This window comes from Geotrypetes seraphini, chromosome 1 (assembly GCF_902459505.1).
Source record: "Geotrypetes seraphini chromosome 1, aGeoSer1.1, whole genome shotgun sequence".
Taxonomy (NCBI): Eukaryota; Metazoa; Chordata; class Amphibia; order Gymnophiona; family Dermophiidae; genus Geotrypetes; species Geotrypetes seraphini.
The window spans coordinates 235,273,586-235,293,070 of NC_047084.1; positions in this window are offsets into that span (position 1 = coordinate 235,273,586).

Here is a 19,485-nt window from a genome sequence, read left to right on the forward strand (position 1 = left end):
TCGGTCCTTCCTGATGATTTCATTTGGGTAAGTAGAATTTAAGTTTTTTTTATGCACTGTGGAATAGGATTATGTATAGACAGAGTGATATAGAAATCAAAAGTCCTTGCAAAACCCTTAGATTGATTATACGTTAGACTGGATGACACACTGTTGAAAAGTTCCAGTAATATTGTGGGGTTTTATACTTGGTGAGATTTTATTTCTATTTTTGATTGATAGACAGAGTGAGATAGAAATCAAAAGTCCTTTTGAAACCCTTAAATTGTTTTAGACTGGATGACACAATTGTGAAAAGTTTCAGTAATATTTTGGGTTTTATATTTGGTGAGATTTTACTATCAAAAGTCTTTGTAGTTTACCTGTGCCAGTTTGCATTGTATGATTTGCTATTATATGCTTGCTAGGGTGTTGCATGTAAGAATATTTGAGCTGCTCTGAAGAAAAGAAGGGTTCAAAGTGAAAACAGTCACTCAATTAAGACACGCCACATTCTGTACTAATAACTTTTACTTTTTTTTACCTTGTGCTTTTAATTCTATTTCTTGTCAGTCTCTGCCCTGGTGAAAGGCCCAGTGCACACTGGACTGGAACTGGCAGCTGACACCTCTGCTCTTCTAACAGACTTCTTATATTTTTTCCTGCTAAACTTCTGCCTGTAAATTTCAGGTAGTAACCAGTGTGGGCAGGTGTAGGCATAAGTGTATTATTTTATGCCAATGACTCTTGCCTAACACGCTTTACCTCGCTTTTCTACCTATTAACTAAAGTCTCCCTCCTTCATAAGTGGGAGCATTTCAATCTCAAAGGCTACACACAAGACAGGGACATTTAGAAGCCCATTCTCTCTGCCCACGAACCAAGGCAGACTTCTGCAGCCTCAAATATGAACCCTTTTGATTTTCAAGAACTCACAGATATTGTACACAAATATTTTGACAAGAAAGGGGGTCCATATGAGGGTAATTTTCCAGAACACACATGGCACGATATCCAGAAACAAATGGTTTCTCATTCTCAGGAGTTTAGAAAGAAAACAGATAAAAGAAAATGCCTTTTCATTCAAGGCCTCTGTAGAGGACTTATTAGCCTAAGACAAGATAATACTGACTTGAACACTCAGTGCCATCAGCTGTCCAAAGACTTAGATGAGGCACAAATTAATATATCCATGCTAAGAACCCAAATTGTTCAGGCCACAAATTCCTTTTTAACTGTAAATGAACAATTAGAAGAGGCCAAGGCAGAATTAAAGTATTTAAAGTCAAAATGTGCCTCACAGGGACAGGCTATTCTGCCGTCTGTACCTGTGCCACCTTCACCATATAATCTGTGTAGTCAGAAAACCGTTTTTGTAGCACGTCAGAGAAAGGGTAAACTAGCTACAGATGTAGAACAGGAAGAAGAACCGACCAACGAAAGTGAAGAAAATTCATTACCAGGCCAGAGCAATACCAATAGTACCCCTATAAGTGACACAGCTCCAGTAACTGTAGTGCTGCAGGGACATATGAAAGATAGTGACATTGAAAGAATAGTGGAAAAAGTGGGCCCTATGCCTTTTAACATAAATGAATGGTGCAAATGGGCTACTGACATACTGATTCACTGGGGTCTAGGGAAATACAAAAGGAACAATGCAGATTTTGATAAGTTTATGCACCTAGCCCTGGGTCCACATTATTATAAATTTGGATCTCTTGTTCATCCATACCAATTTGTAAAGATGGGCATCGAACAACTATTTCGCTGCACCTCTTTGCAAGTACTTAGAACTCTTTCACCCCTGCCAAGTGATACACTAGAGCAGTTTGCATATAGAGTGTGGGTAATACACGCTGTACTTAAAGAGAATGAACACTGGCCCATTTCCTCAGATTATGGTCAGAGAGAACATAAAGAATTCCTATTTGAATTATTATCTCCCGAGATTACTAAACACCTTCTGTTGTTCTCGGAGGACCCTAAAACTACGCCTTTTGACACTTTACTGCTCAGGATTGGGTCTGTGTGGAAGACCCAGCCAGCTCAAATTATTTCAGTCTCAGAAGCTAGAAGGTGGCGTGCTGAGGGAGCACCCCAATACAAGACCACACCACACACAGGAAATAAAGGTCATGTCAGAGGTAGTTACAGAAATGCCTCCACTTACATTCCTTTCCATGAGCTCAGAGCACAGACAGACAAAAAGAGAAAATGAAATGGGAACAGGATCGTCACACAATGCAGATAGAATTGGACAGGGTAAAAAGTGATTTGACAGCCAGGAAAAACAGTGCTAGTCCATAGGGATGTCCTGACTCTCTGTGTCCGAATGCAAAGGTGACTCAGGCCTTCACAGCCCAGCCAAACTCCTTTCAACTTACCTGTGGACTCACTTTTGGAGACGCAGGATGAGGGAAAGAAGTCAGACTCAGAATTCAGCTTGAGGTATGTGGCACCTTTGATATTGGACACTTCCGACTGCCCCAATGTTAATACTACCATAGAGGGTCAGGATAAATTAAAATTGATTGATACAGGGGTTAGAATCAGTTTCACAGATAGAGCGCCTCCTACTGGAGATCAGAAAAATATGGAAATTTGTGAGATTCAGGGTCTAAATGACAAAGCTTCAAAGTGTGTGTCTATCCCACAAAAGGAACAAATGAAAGACATTGTAGAAACTACTGCCAGCACGAGTGAGAATACAGGCAAAGAAATTGTTGAGGTGGCTGGTCTTGTATTAGGTACAGGAATTCCTAATGCTTCTAAACCTTTGGTTCACGAGGTTATTCCTGTGCAGTTAGCCACACAGTGTTGCATGCTAGTGCAGAAGCATGATCGTAGTGTAACTCACTCAGAGGCTGCAGATCTTTCAATGTGGGCACAAGATTGTGGGAAAAGGTACACAGAAATGTTGTTTGAGGGCAAAGATCCTGCACCGCAAACACAGCAACCAGTACTTCCTCCAGCAACAGAACTGGTGCCTAAGATGGAGGAGAGGGGTCTGAGTGGACCTATCTCTTTAGCATGTGGCTCTCTAACTGGGTCATTTGCTAAATCAGGGGGCTCTGTTAGGCTCACTATACACTCTCAGGCCCTAACTAAGATTTCAAAGCCTGTAGTGCTAGTGGCTGCCTCTTGCTCTGACATTACTGTGAAATTTAACCCTACATGTGCATTTTTCTCTGTCCTAGACATGACTAATGATTTTCGGAATTTGCCCTTTGCCTCTGAATGCCAGGACATGACAGTGCAGACAAAAGAAGACAAATCTAGCCTGCACCTGACTTCTGCACCGCAGTGCCCATCCCTCCGAGTGCAGTGGGACCCAGGTGGCAGACATGTGGTCCAGGTCGGCCTGAATGGAACATGGACAAAATTTGCTTTAAGTGACCTTGAGGATGCTGCTAATTTGAAATGTTTTTTTTTTCCTTTTTCTTAGCAGCAGTTCAGATATAGCCATCCCAGACCAATTTTGGCACAAAGATATTTCTAATGTTTTCTAAGGTTCCTCTTTATCACTGCAGAGATAAAGACGTTCCAAAGAAGATATTAGCTTTATGCCTTTTCTGAATATGAGATGGTTATGATATGCATTATTTGTACTACTCAGGTGTTCATCTTTGCTGGTTTTTTTTTTTTCTATAACAATGTGTTTATTTGCAGAGTTAAATTCAGCCCTGAACACTTGACAGATGGAAGAATAGCCTCAAAATTTGTGTTTTATGTTGTCTGTGCCATGTGGTCTGTCTTTTGTCTATTTGTTTTAGTTTAGGGGGTACCCCAGGATACATAACATTGGCCATTTCTAGAGCTCTTTTCCCATTTTTTTTTTAACTAGCCCAATTGCGCTATGTTCTTTTTACCTAAATGTAGCTTAGTTAGGGATTATATTTTTAAGTAAAGGTTTCACTTTTTATACCGTGTTTATTCTATGCTCCTCACTAGATTCAGTACATATTTCTGACATCATTTTTTTAATATATACATTCAGTACAGAATTATGGTCTCTCTGAAGTGCCATAATAGTTATATGCAGCACACAAAAACATATCTTTTTGGAATGTCTGATTAAGAACCTTAAGTACCTGATTATTGTCTGTCTTTTGCCATAACTATAACAAGAAAATGCATTAATATTGTTACATGTTGCCACATTCAGTACAGGCAACCTGGTCTCTCTCTCTCTCTCTCTCTCTCTCTCTCTCTCTCTCTCCATTCAGTACAGGCAACCTGGTCTCTCTCTCTCTCTCTCTCTCTCTCTCTCTCTCTCTCTCTCTCCATTCAGTACAGGCAACATGGTTTCTCCTCCATTTTCTATCTCTTATTTGGATCACACTGGAGTACAGCTGCTGAATGATATCGGGACTCTTTTCAAATCCCTCCCTGTATGCACAGACATCATTTCATCTCAAGGGTGAATACCACAAATTTCCAGTGACTGACAGATCCTGTGCAAACATCAGATCCTGTGCAAACATCCTTTCATTTCAAGTGTGAACCTCATCAGTTTAAAGAGACTGCCGGTTACTGCTGGACTAATTCATCTTCCTGCACCCTGACTGCAAAGACTTTTACACACATGCTGTACACAATGTTTCCTGTTCATCGGATATAGCCACTTTCCTAAGAACGCTTTGCTGTACAATTCCACCTATTTAACCTATTCTATGGACATTCCAGACTTTATTTCATATGCTATACATCCACTACCTCTTGGTATGGGCAATGAGACATTCCACAAGCTGCTGAACTTTACTGAACTCCATACTTACATTGAACAACTTAAGAAAACCTCCAAAAAAGTGAATCATACTATCACTTTTTTAAATGGACAGATTGCACAAAATTTAATACGAGACGCTCATGTCTCAGTTTGGGAACTTTTCTTTGGGTATTCGCCCACTGCAAACCACGTATTTAATGTTTTAATTCACCCTATCATTATCTTAATTATTGTACAAATTTTGCTATGTATTATTATGATTTTCCTTTGCTGTAAAGTGAAACACATGTACATTTCTTTACAACGCTTATCATACCAAGTTCCTTCTAGCTTTTAAGGCAGTTTTACATGTATTTCCAGTATCTTCTCTAACACTTTCTAATTTGGTTCTAATTTGGTTTTAATTTGGCATGGCCTATTGCATTACCATTACCAGGGTCAGACATAATATTTTCCCATATCCCATATTTAGATACTCTCTCTTATGACATCTTTGTACCTTTATACCTGAACCTCCAGAAAAAGCTTCCTGCATCCCTTATGCACCGTTCATTCGCTCAACGACAGGTAAGATATAAGCATACTGGAATCCCCGCCCAGATGATGGCCTATACAACCTAAGACAGAGGTTTGAACTCATAATGGGAACTGTTTATGGACTATACAACCTATCTTCTTAGCTTGGAGATTCTGCAAGACAGGGGACGTACTGTTGGAGGTAAGCGAGGGTACCACAAGCTTGCCCTCATTTCAAAGAATAAAAATAAAAATAAAAAAATTATGGGAGATGTCAGCCTAGAGGCTTATGGGAGATTATATCAATCTGGCTCTGGCATGGGAAGGCAGATAGACCCTTAGTGCAGGGAGACTGTGTTAAGTTTCCCTGATATGGTTTTAAGTTTCCCTGATTGAATCATGACTAGCTAAGAGGTGTTAATGTCTGATTAAGAGGGTGCTTAGGTCCAAGTGCACAGATCAAGAAACAAAGAAGCCAGAGACCTAATCCCATCACCATGCTTGCAGGTATTACACCCTCCTTTGTCAATTAAATTAACCATTGTCTCAAACAGTTTGCAAGTTCTAAACAGAAAGATGCTGGGAGATACAATATTTTCTCTATTCAAAATAAGATTCCAAGGTATAAAAGCCTGCTCTCTGCTCTATCAATGGGTGTCTCTTTTCCTATCAAGCTATCAGGAGAGGGGTCTTGGCCCTCTCTCTCTCTTTCTATCTAGCTATCTCTTGGCTCTTGGCTTGGCACTCTGGTTCTCTCTTGAGCTCTCTCTATCTCTCTGTCTATCCTTCTCTTTATCTATGGAACACGAAACATCACCCCATCCCCCTCTCTCTCTCTCTGCCTTTCCCTGAAACTTCACACTCAATTCCTTCTGGACTCTGTAAGGCAGGGGAACTGCTGGGCTCTCTATTTAAGTATAATACTCTTTACTTAATTGTAATGATTATAAATATTGCTTTTCTGTAAGACTATTTCTATAATATATTCTTTATGCAAAAACCTCTGGCTGTGCCTCTGATTCTACTTCCTGGTGAGTCATCGGTGAGAGAACTGAACCTGGGACCTGGCGTTGGTCAGTGCGCATTTCACTTAACCCCTACCACCTAACATTGTGGGGGGTGCGACCATCCTTACATTTTATTAAACTGACAGGTTTCATTCCTGTTCAAACGACGTACATACCATAACATTGAAAGTTCCTTGAGTGCATTCTTATGGCAAAATAAACAACCTAGAATTGCCCTACATAAATTGAAGCAACCCAAAGAGATGGGGGGAGTAAATTTTCCTGACTTTTTGCACTACCACCAAGCTTTCATCATGCGACATGGATCATTGTGGTTGGATTCTGATTCCAATCCTAATTCTCCCATCTGGTTACAACTGGAAAAATGTCTGTATGATCCAACTCGCCTAGCCTACACTTTATCTATCCCTCTACGGACGAAGGATAAACAACAACCCATTTTCTATTCCAGTCACGAAGTGCTTAAAGCCTACGACAACTTGTTTGAAATTAAATGGCATGAATCCCGTTGTATTTTGCTGTGGCATAACGATCATATCAAGATACAGGACAGATCACGTGATTGGAAGTTGTGGCAGAATTGTGGCATTTGGTCTCTTCAAGATTTAATAAAGAACTCCCAATGGATGTCCTTTGAAGACCTTCACACTCGTTACCACTTGCCCTCTCATCAACAATACTATTGGATACAGCTGAGACACTGCTTGTCCGCTCTTTATCCGGATTTGAGGAAATTGGGAACTACTCCGACATTGATTTCTCAATCATCGTTAATTAATAAAAATAAAAAAGGAGTCGCCTCGAGATGGTATATCCTATTGAGAAAGTCTTTGATTTATTCCCTGTCAAAGGTGATGAATGCATGGCATGGAGACTTGGGACTAGTATTAGAGGATGAAACTTGGCAGGCTGTCTGGAAAAATTTGTTTAAATCCTCTCGATCTGCCAGCATTCTTCAATCTATGTTTTTTCTGTTGCATAGAACTCATTGGACCCCAATTAAGGTAGCGTAAATCTCAACCGGTCTTTCTCCCATGTGTTGGTCTTGTAATTTGTAGGAGGGAACCTTAACGCATATGATCTATGATTGTGCACACTTAGTAGGTTATTGGAATAAAGTATGGGAAACTATTTCTAAAATCTTAAACATATCAGAACCTCTAAGTTTGCGTATTATTGTACTAGGTCATCATGGCCTCCCGCATGCACTGCCTGATCACAATGCACGACTGCTCAACATATTGATATTTCTAGCCCTTAAAAATATATTACATTGCTGGAAAGACATGTCTAAGGTGAATTACAACACATGGTGGAATACGCTATGCCTTACAGTAAAATATGAAAGTGTTATTGCAGAAAAACATAAGGCCATGAGTTCCTACACTAAAATATGGAGTCCGGTTAACTCCTATTGCAACAAAGGCTGACGACATTCAGTTCATGTGCTGAAACATGGATATCATCATCTAAACTTGGCTCTTACTTTATGGCTCACTCCCAGTGTTCCTATAGGTGTATGGCTCCGGTGTCTCTCTGTGCTCTGTGTTTTTGGATATTACATGTACTTTTGGCTGCATGTCGTGCTGCTACTTTCCTCCTTATAGATAGGCATAGGTCTGCCTGCTGTATTACATTATGTAGATAATATTTTGTGAATCTTTGCATTCGTACGGCATGCATTTTTCTTGCCTTATTAACATTTATTGTACTTCATCTATTAAACTCAATAAAATTTTTGAACTAAGTGACTTCCATTAGCCACCACCCTCTGGTGTCTGTCTGACAGCCAGTTTCTAATCCAGTTTACCACTTTAGGTCCCAACTTCAGCTCTTCAATTTTGTTCAAGAGCCTCCTATGAGGAACCGTGTCAAAAGCTTTGCTGAAATCTAAGTAAATTACATCTAGCATATGTCCTCGATCCAGTTCTCTAGTCACCCAATCAAAAAAATTCAATCAGGTTCGTTTGACATGATTTACCTTTAGTAAAGCCATGTTGCCTCGGATCCTGTAACTCATTAGATTCTAGGAAGTTCACTATCCTTTCTTACAGCAATTTATTTCAGCAATTGTTTTGCTTCATTTGAATAATATTACTTGTATGCTCATTTGAATAATATTACTTGTATGGAAAAATCATTTGAAATAATCAGCCAGTAGGACAATATCCATTTCTGTGGATAAAGCATCATTTTATCTAAATATCATTTTATCTAAAGTATCTCTGAAAATTGAGTTTTTCTCGCTAATATTGGGTATTGTTATTGATTCATCTCTTATATTTAAGGATTAGCTAAATTCTTTTGTTGAATGTTTCTTTAGCCTCCTTATCCTGAGAAGAGTGAGAGCGCTCTTTCGTCAGCAACACTTCTCTATATTGGTTCAGTCAATTATCTTGTCAAGGTTGGATTATTGCAATTCAATGTACTTGGGTCTCTCAAAGGTCAGTCTGCAGAGACTTCAATTGATACAGAGTACCGCTGCCAAGCTCATTTTTGGTAAGAGTAAATTTGATCACGTAATCCCATTGCTCAAGGAATTACATTGGTTTCCAGTGCATCTTAGAATTCAATTTAAGTGATTTGTATTGCATTTAAAATTCTGTTTGCCATTTTTATTACTTTGGTTCCTTTAGACTAGAATGTACACAGATCTCATCTTACTAGGAGTTCAAATTAATTAAAACAGCCATTCAACAGGGGCATTTTAAGAAATTTAGAGATGTTTGGGAGCCATTAACAAAATACTGTAAAGAATGAATATTACTTTTTCCCTTTTAATATACAAGTCCGAGAGGGGGGAGGGGTAATTTTTGTTTTCTTATGATTGAAGATAATTGTTGGATATTTGGGGGGAGGGATATTTGATCTGTATTAGTCTCTGATAGAATATTAAGTATAAAATGATTTTATCCTGTATTGTACTTATTGAAAGTTTTAAAAATGAATAAAGAATAAAACAAACAAACAACAAAAAAAAAACACCTTACATTTCCTTCCCTTAGGGATAAAAATAGAACTTTCAAGAGATTCAGCCACTCTTTCATTTTCAAACTAACTGAGCTCTGGAATGAGTTACCACTTTCACTTACAAGTCTAAGCCCCTTCATTTCATTTCAGAGGGCTCTGAAAACTTTCTTGTTTACTAAACACTTTGGAAACTAAGCCATTCTAAATTACATTCTTCTTCTATATTTATGTACTATACTTACATTATCGTAAACCGCGAGCACCTTTTTGGTTGAAGATCCGGCCTATAAAATTAAGTTTTAATTTAGTGTAGTTTAATTGGGCTTTTTCAAAATTGTCCGTATGATATGCAGGTAAAAATATATGCATGTTGTTTAACAGCTTTGATTGGCTAGTGGCACTAATTCTTAAATGATGGATTTAAATATGGGCAATATCCAAAACACCACTTAGAAATGCTTTATGTAATCAGTATTCATTATGCTCCTTATTATATATATCAGTCTCCCAGATCCTCAGCGGGGCCACCACATAATCAAATGATTCTCATAGTATGTGGCTTTATGCTCCAAATCATCACTAGATCAATTTTATATTACTTTTTTAATTATTTTCTTATTTATCATTTAATAATTATGTACTAAAGAGTACTTAGCTGAATGGTCTCGCCTCACACAGGGATAGATACACTAACATGTTTCACCCATTGAATTTTACATAGGTTTTATCAAGGCTACTATTCCCTACAATCAGAAAAGAGAAAATGCTTAATCCCTAATTTTCCCATGAGCCAGCTAGTTAATAAATACATATTCAATAGAACTCATGCTTAAAAACTCTAAAAAAACCCTTACTTATCTATATTGCTTTAAGCCATTCAAACAGACCACAGTGTCTAGTGAGAATGGTGACCGCTTCTTCCTCTTTCAAATTTAAGCACGCCCCAAACCCATCAGCTGACGCTTATGTCAGTGCTTCAAGCGTCAACGTCAGACATCCGAGCTAGCGTCCTCTACAGAATCTCTTTACTGGCCTTAATGTTACCAGATGAAGCATCAAAAGACGCGCCCCCCCCCCCTCCCAGGACAGTCTCACTAAACCAGAGTGGCCCATTCTAACTCATTATTTAGCCCATTATGGATAACAGTATTTAACCAATAAATCCACTGTTGTTCTACATAATTTAGTCTTTCTTCCCAATTACCTCCCAGCTTCCCTTCTTCTAAACTGTTAATTACCTACCACCGCAGCTGTTGTTTATCAGCTTACATAATTTTGCAAAGATAATTTGGAGGAATTCTCATGGGCAGGGTAGGGTTAGCTCAGGGGAGGAAGTAATTTTTGGAAAACTATGGAGGTCATTTTATTTTAATTTTATTTTTCAAGATATTTCAACAAATATGCACAGAAACACTGGAACTCTTTTTAGGAAAGCTGGTGTGGATTTAACAAGTGCAAATCATGACATTTGTACATGTAAATAACAAATACATGTTAATAGCTTTTTAGACAAAGTAGTGCTAAAAAGTGGTCAGTGTTATCCCCGCACATGGCTTTTTCATGCTTTGAGATCACTTTTAGCGTTGCAGTAAAATGGCCCCATTTTCCCTATTAATGGCTACCTGTATCAGATAACAACCAATAAGCAGACTGAATATTACCTCTAACTGGTTAAGCTCTGACTCCACTGATGTTCTGCCCCCAAACCATACCTAACATACACCCCTCCCCCTTTTTACAAAACTGCAGAAGTGTTTAGTTCAGGCCAGCGTACTGAATGTTCTGCACTGCTCCCAATGCTCATAGAATTCCTATGAGCGTTGGGAGCACTGCAGAGCATTCAACATGCCGGCCTGCACTAAAAACTGCTATTGCGGTGTTGTAAAAGAGGGAATAGCCAGTTAGGGTCTGATTCTATACAGTAAATGGTGCCTAACTTGGTAGGTGCCTAGGAAAAGAGCATGTCATGCAAATTTAGGTGCCATTTGTAGATTCACGCCTAGCAGTGCCTAAATCAAGCTAGACGCTGATAGGCATCTACAACTTAGGTGCCAGTATATTGGCCAAGGTTGTCTTGGTCTAAAATATTGGTGCCTAAGGTAGGTGCCTGTTGTTAGGTGTCATTAACTTGTGCTCGAGTTCTAGCAATTTGATGAATTGTGAATCTAAAAAGAAATTGGTTTTGTGAAAGTCTGGAAAGGTCCTCCAGGATCATCCCCATGGCTGTTTTTTCAACATGTCCAGTCATCTGATTGCAGGTCACCCTGTTCACCTTGTTCCTTCAATCTTCCCAAACATGATATCCTTCTCCAATGATGTCTCTCTTCTCCAAACCTAGTTTCCAGATAGGCACTGGTAGATACCTCTGATTAAATGCCTATATTGAGCCTACTGAGTTGGGTGCCTGTTGGCAAATTGATTTTTTTTAAATTGTGCTTTATAATTAACATCATTGACTGAAAAAATGAAGTTAGTCACCTAGATCAGCTATGCATGCCTATATAGGCACCTAACGATAGGTGCTTTTGGTAGAATCAGGGCCTTAGTGCTTTGGCAGTTAGAAAAGAGATTTAGGGGAACTATCCACTGAATATGTGGGTATGGCCTGCCCACTGTCACACCTACGCTCTGGTGCTGCATTGCAAGCCCCAGGATCGTGACACAAGACTCTGGCCCGATGTGTCCCTCACTACCAAAGGACCCTTCAGGACTTTGCGTGGCTTAAGAACAGCCTAATGAGGGGATGCAAGGCATGAGGCTGAGGCAGAATATAATCAAACAAAAGCTTTATTATGTTCACTGGTTGCATTGAACAAAAGGAAAAATGCTTCAGCTCAGCAGACCTCAAAACAAGCACTCAAAACTATGAGGTAAAACACAAATTGTTCAAACGGAGCAAAACTTTCAAAGAAATCCAGTGTCCAGGTTTTTGGGTGTGTCCCACCTTAACATACAGTTCCACCGCCTCTGGACTTTGTTAGCAAAGCTATAAACAGTCCTGTTCACCAGGGCAATTTGGATTTAGTAACTTTCACTGAGCTGCTTCACTCCAGCAGCTGTGGCATTTCCAAGGTATAAAAAATCCAGAACAGAAAACAAAACTTTAACAAAACTGTGCAACAAGTAACCTGGCCAGCATGTCACCTGGTTGTCACAGCCTAACGTGGCTTATCACATACTGTAGTTCTCTAACATGTATTTTCTTCTTTAGCACAGCATTCAAAAGGTACACTCCAGCTCTGGGAACATGCAGGCTCTCAGCACAGCTCCCTGTGTGCAAGTAATCAATAATGCACAGCTGTGAGGAAGAACGCTCTTGACTCAGCTTGGCTGCTAGCAGAGAGGAAAAAAATGCCAAAACGTTTGCTAGCTTCAAATTAACAGTTCATTATCAGAAGGGAGAGACATACAACTCCCCTTCTAATGAGGAGTAGTGGCTCGTGGCCAGTAGGGTGATGTTTATGGGACGGTAATGGAATGGATGTCGGAGCATGATAGTGCAGTATTTTTGTGGAGTTTTTCTACAAAAGTGCCTGTTTTTCGTATGATTCTGGGTAATTCTAGTTAGATACAAGCATATGTTAGTTAAGGCCACACCCAATGGAAGCGTACGAAAAAAGGGTGAATAAAAATCTAAATATAAATGTAGCTAAAGCCAGAAAAACACACTACAGATTAATATAAGGGAAAGAATGGTGTTCTTTTTATGTACTTTGCTGTTGGGCCAAATCATGGAGGAAATCATAAAGGAAACCAGAGGAATCCATCTTGGTTCTCTGTCTTTTCTATATCTTCTCAGTCTTTGGAATCCATTTTGTGTTCCAAGTCTTTGTTCTCAGCATTGTGGTGTTAATTAATACCACATGTGCTTGTTTAGACTGGTTAGGAAGATAACATGTCCCAAACTAAGATATAACAGGAATTAAATATAGTTATGAATGAAGGCTTGGCCAAGCAAGTATGAATCAAGCAAATATGACTGGAGTGTGTGTATGGCTGTGTATTGAACAAAAGAATTGGTAGAAGAACATAATATATATATTTGCAACCTAAAGAAATTCAAAGGGCACAACATCTGGACATAATTAACAGTCTCTAGCATAGAGAGGGGGAACCAGCCCCTCCTCCTCCAGACTAAGGCTTCTATGTAATTTGAACCTGTCAGCTTAGGGAGAGTTTTTTCCTCTAAGGCTGACAACTTTTCAGCATGGAAGGGCTGAGAACATTTCAGCATCTTTTTAACAAATAATGTTCTTAATATACTTTTGTGAAAATTATGATTTATATTCAGAAACGACTATAAGCAAACAAATGTACTTTTCTGAAACTTTTGTCTTTGTCTAACTTTTAAACACCTCCTTTGTTAATTGTTATTGGTTGTCAAGCTGATGATGTCACTGAGCCAAAAGTATATAATAGAGTGACTTGAGATATTGAGGTGAGCTTGTTATCAGAAGGCCAGCATTTGGCAACTATAACAATCTCCCATTAGCGCAACTGTTAATGCAAGCAATTATGCTTTATTCTTTTGATCTCATAATGGAAAAATAGAAACAATAACTCAATAAATCTTAATTATAATTTTTAAAACCTTGCGCTAGTGTTATTTTGCATGTTTTATTATTTTTCAAACCTTGAGCTTTCAAGAGGCGTCGATGTCCCTTGCTCACTAACTATCACTGGCATAACTGGTAGATTCACTACTGTAGACACAGGCAATACACATCCCCTTACTGCTTATCAATGGCCATGGGCACTTCCTCCGGTCCTACCAGACTCTCCTGGATTTCCTGGGGTTCCTTCCTCACTCCCTTGGTCAGCAGTAAACTCCTCTGTGTCCAACATTTGCCAGTCTCCAGCCTCCTCGGGGTGTGGAGAGAGTGGATGAATCTCTACTGTTTGCCTCCAGGCTGCTTCCCCCCTCTGAGTTCTCAACTGTCCCGTTTTAAGCTGGGAAGGGACACTCCCAGGGGAAGGGGCCTTCCAAACACAGGCTTTTTCTATCTGCCTAAGTCCAGCCTTAACCCTTGCCTGGACAGGCTGCTGGAAAGAAAGTAATCCTCTAACAGACTTGGGCACCTGCCTAACCTGTGTGTAGCTTTTCTGTTTAAGCCTTTCCTGCTCTGCCTCATCTGACTCCACTTCCAGGTCTGAGCAGTAGTCAGCCAAATCCACAGACGAGGCTTCTACCTGGTCAGCCCATTTACAACGGGGTATACTGTATCTCTTCCTAATCCTTTTGGCAAAACCCGGACCAGACTTGGGTTTGTCATAGGAAAACCCTGAAATGGGCTTGGGTTTGTCACACCACTTAAACCCTTTTGACTATCCATACCTCAGCTTTTTTTTTTTTTTTTTCAATATTGGACAATGACATTTAAATCTTCTTCAAAGAAGGCATGTCAGCACACTGCTTATTTAAATCTGAAGTTTGTACTAGTGATTCTGGAAGCTATTGTGCTTACCTCAAATAATATTTCACTCAGCTCTTGGGTGCTCGATTTTATAAAATCCAGCACTAACATGTGAAAGAGTAAATGCGTATAAGCCCAGGCACTTATACTGTATATGTAGGTTATAAAATAAATATCTGCACATACAGTATACCTGCTGGCACTTACACATTTAAAATCCAGTGGTCATGTCACTCTTTCTTGAATGTGTTGATTACTTAAATAGTTGTTTCCACTGGACATACTGTACACGTGGAGGGGCATAATCGAAAGGGACATCTAAGTCCGTTTACGTCCATCTCGCAAGTCATCCAAAGTAAAAAAAAAAAAAAAAAAAAGCTTAAGACACATTTTAGAAAGATATGTCCAACTTTGTTTTTGTTTAGAAAATCGTCTAATTATACGTCCTGCCAGTCTGATCATCCAAGCCACTAAATCATCTATCTTTATACCACATTTTCATCCAACTTTCCATCCAAGTCAAAAACGCCTAGAACAAGCCCTGTTGGACGTGGGAGGGGTCTGCAAAGTGATGTTCTGCACACCCAGACATGCCACCTAAATAGTGGGGAACCTTACAGAGCACTGTTGTGATCTTCCCAAAAAGGGTGCCATGTCTTCTCCTCCCTAAAGTTCCCTTATAGGTTACGGTGAGCCCCCCAAACCACCTCCAGAATCCCCTAGACCCACTTATCTACCACCCCAATAGCCCTTATGGCTGCAGGAGCCACTTATATGCCAGTAAAAAAGAGTTTTGGGGGTGTATAGCGCAGTGCACATGTTTAAGTATCAATGCAGTGATTACAGGGGCTTATAGGCATGGGTCCTCCTCTCTATGGGTCCTCTATGGGTCCCTAACCCACCCCCAAGACGGCTTAAGCCGCCTCTCTGCTGGATGACTAGGCTTTCCTATGCCAGGCTGAATTTTAAAGGTGTGATTAATATTTTTACCTAAGACAGTGAAAGGTTAAGTGCCTTGCTCAAGATCACAACGGGCTTTCAAAGACTGACTGAAAAGTGAGCTGTAGCTTTTACTTTTGCAGCTTATACAGGATCACTGGGAATAATGCAGCTCTCAGCTTCAACACATTAATGGAGCAAAAATATATTTCAAGGGCACTGTGAATACAGTGTGATTCTGCTCTTGTGATCTGTTATTGGGCCTGGCTCTCCACCCACCACTGGGCCTGACTCTCCACCCACCACCCACCACCCCAACCACCACTCCCCTGATCACAAGTCATAACTATTGAATATTATTGTATATTTAACAATAACGTGTTATAGCTCAAACAGTGCAAATTATTACAAAATAATATGTACTATTTATCAACAGGTGTATCAGTCAGCAATAAAATGCGTTATTGCACAGTAGTATACACGATGGATGACTTTGCCCCTGAAAAGAAAAAAAAAAAACATGAATACAATGAAAAAACTAGTAATAAATACCAAACGGAATGAACATTTTTGGCCTACACATGACTAATACTGTATTTTGCCATTGAACTGCCCCTGAAGGTCAGCCTCATAGCACTGGCCACCCACTCATCTCTCTTTTTAATATTATATCTTGTCAAATGTACCATGGTCAGACTCCTCTATGAGGGACTCATCATGAAAAAAGAAGCTTGTTCTCTGTAAAGTTCATAATCCCTTCCCTCATGAGATAACTTTGGAAAGGTGCTAGGTTTTGACTTTTTATGACATGAGTTTGTTTAAATTGTTTATGGATTGACAAAGGGAAGTACATGGCTAACAAGTCCATATTGGACTCATTGGGTCCCATATTCAATCTTATTTAGTCATCCAGGAATGGATCCTGACCATCTAAATGGTACATAAGCTGGCTGTCCACTGGTATTTAGTAGGGAATAGCCAGCTATTTTATACTAAATATGTTGGTCTCTGAATTGGCCAGTGACTGGCTATATTGTACAACATATTTATTTATTCAGTTTTCTATACTGTTGTCCCAGGGGAGCTCAGAATGGTTCACGTGAATTTATTCAGGTACTTGAGCATTTTTTCTTATCTGTCTTGGTGGACTTACAATCTTTCTAAAGTACCTTGGACAATGCGGGGATTAAGTGACTTGCCCAGGGTCACATGGAGCAGCATGGGTTTGAGCCCACAGTCTCAGGGTGCTGAGGCTGTAGCTTTAGCCACTGTGCCACACTCTCTCCCATGGTCACATAGCTGGTCAAATTCAATATTCATTGTTGAATATTTGAGTAGCCAGTAATGCCTCGGCTGAGCAAAAGTGGACCAGAAATTCAAGGCTGGATATGGCGCAGGCATTGAATTAACTTAATTTTAATAACTGTGACAAATCTACTGCATCCAATAACATATAAAAACTGTGAAGAAAAAGAGACCTTAAACTTTTCACCCCTTATAATCAGTACAACATGTGTTCTGCATTAGGGCCACACACAGTCATTGGTCTCAGAAAAAAACCTCTATAAAACTTTCAATACTTCAATACAATCATTTCAGGCTTTGCAATGTCTCTATGCGGTAAGGTACTTATCTTTACAGCTGTGATTGGGAGAATCTCAAAAACATTTCATTGGTGCAAAATTATATTCCAACATTGTTTCTCAAACAGCAACAAATTCTAAAGAAAAGGCACTTCAGTTAGACCCTTTACAGTGGCCCTGTTTCACGTCTTATGATATATCAAGGGCACTGATAATCTTCTTCAAATTCCATCAACACTCAGCTTGTAGTACAAGATAGGCCCTCTTTTACTAAGGTGCGCAAATCGAATTAGCGTGCACTAAACGCTAATGCGTGCATATTAGTCTATGGATGTGTTAGCATTTAGCGTGCACTAATTCGATTAGTGCACGCTAATCAGTTAGCGCACCTTAGTAAAAGAGGGGGGCTAGTCTCTTGCATGACTCACCGGCATTGAATTTACAGTATCGCTGCTGACTGTTTGAGATCGCCGGCAATCTCCTGTGGTCTCAATATGAGCCTTATTGTTTTTCAGAAGGGGTCCAAACAATGGTAGATAGTGACAATAACTGCATTTAATTTCTGTTGGCTTGTTTACGAAGATGATTTCAGTGATCCTAGAATCCAGTTCAAATGTCCAGTTTTAACTCCAGACACTTGTATGCATTTCCTTTCATTTATTTTAGACCACCTATCTATCAGTTTGTACTTCTAAGAGCATAGCAGATGCCTGTGAAGGGAAAACAGGTTAGATAGTCCAGTACTCAAATGGAATTACGCATTGGATGACAAATAGGCAATAGAAAACTAACTTATTTATACTACTTTAATAATTACATGGAAGATTAAGGAACTCATTCTCCTCAGTCCGGTGGAGGGGCATAATCAACAAGTCGTATAAAATCACTAGGCGTCGGCGGCGTAAGACGTCCAGGGAAATGTGTCGATAATCAAAAGTCGTCCATGCCGGTTGATTATCGGCACGTAACACGTCCAACATAAACACGTCCACGTGCGCTATACCGAAGCGTCCAATTTTACCTACCAAAATGTCACTCGTCCAAACAGGACGTACAACTATTTATCGCTGCGTTCCGCTAGACGACTTGCTAGTCGTATAGTGCTCTTTATCTATTAGTTGTCCTGGCACATGTCCCACTGATGTCACACTGCCCCAACAACGTCCTGCATGCCCATATATAAACCACCACGTGGAAGAGCGACCCTTGTGGGTGTAGTAGGAGTTTAGTGAGGAGTCAGGAGAGTGTTTGGAGTTTGATGGAGGTTAGGATAGTTAATATTGATTATTGAGTGGGATCGAGTGATTGGAGAGTATTTCTGTGAGTGTGTGTGTGAGAGCAAGTGAGAGAGATTTTAAGGGAGACAGACAGGAGAGACAGTGTGAGTGATTGTGGGAGTGAGAGATAGTGTAGTGAGGAAGGGCGTGCCAGGAAGAGTGTATGGCCACCAGGGTGAGTGTGGGAGAGGGTGTGTGAGTGTGTGTGTGAGAGCTTCTGTGCGTGCGGGTGTGATGGTGGAGCAAAGGGAGCCCAACTACTCCCTAGCGGAGACAGAGTCTCTAGTGGAGCTCTGTCTCCAGCATGAGGCACGGGTCTTTGGCCACAATGGCAGGAGACCACCCCGCAATGTCGCCATGAGGGCCTGGGCCAGAATACGGAACACCCTGCATAGGTGAGAAACCCCCCCCCCCCCCAGTACCTATCACTATGTAGCCAGTGTGTCCTAGTCTTTAAACCTGTCACCTATTGCTCCCACCCCCAATATATATATATATATATATATATATATATATATATATATATATATATATATATATATATATATATATATATATATATAAAGGAAACTTAGATAATGAAGGATAACAATATCTTGGCAGGCAGATGTTTAATATCTGGATATGTCCCTACTTCATCAGAATATACATGACAGATGTGATGTGCTCAGTGCCCTCATAACGCTGCATATGTTTGAAAAGGACTGTCACCTGACCCTATTCTCCACCATATCTTTCTTCCAGGTGTTATGGTGTGTACTGGGACCTCGAGTCCCTGAGGTGCAGGTGGCGCAGGGTCCACCGGGAAAACCCAGCCCTCATCCGGCGCACCAGACACTGCCTCCGAGCTGGACGTAAGTGGCAGCCCTCCCCCCCAAAAAAAAATCAGTAGCACAGGTATGGCAGCTGCCTTGTAAGAAATACCAGAAATCCTGAAATGTGTAGGTGACTATCAGATGCACAAAAGCTATAATGGAGGAACGGGAGGTAATGGTCAGATCAATGAATATCTCTCCAGTTGATATCGGCGCTGGTAGCATACTGGGT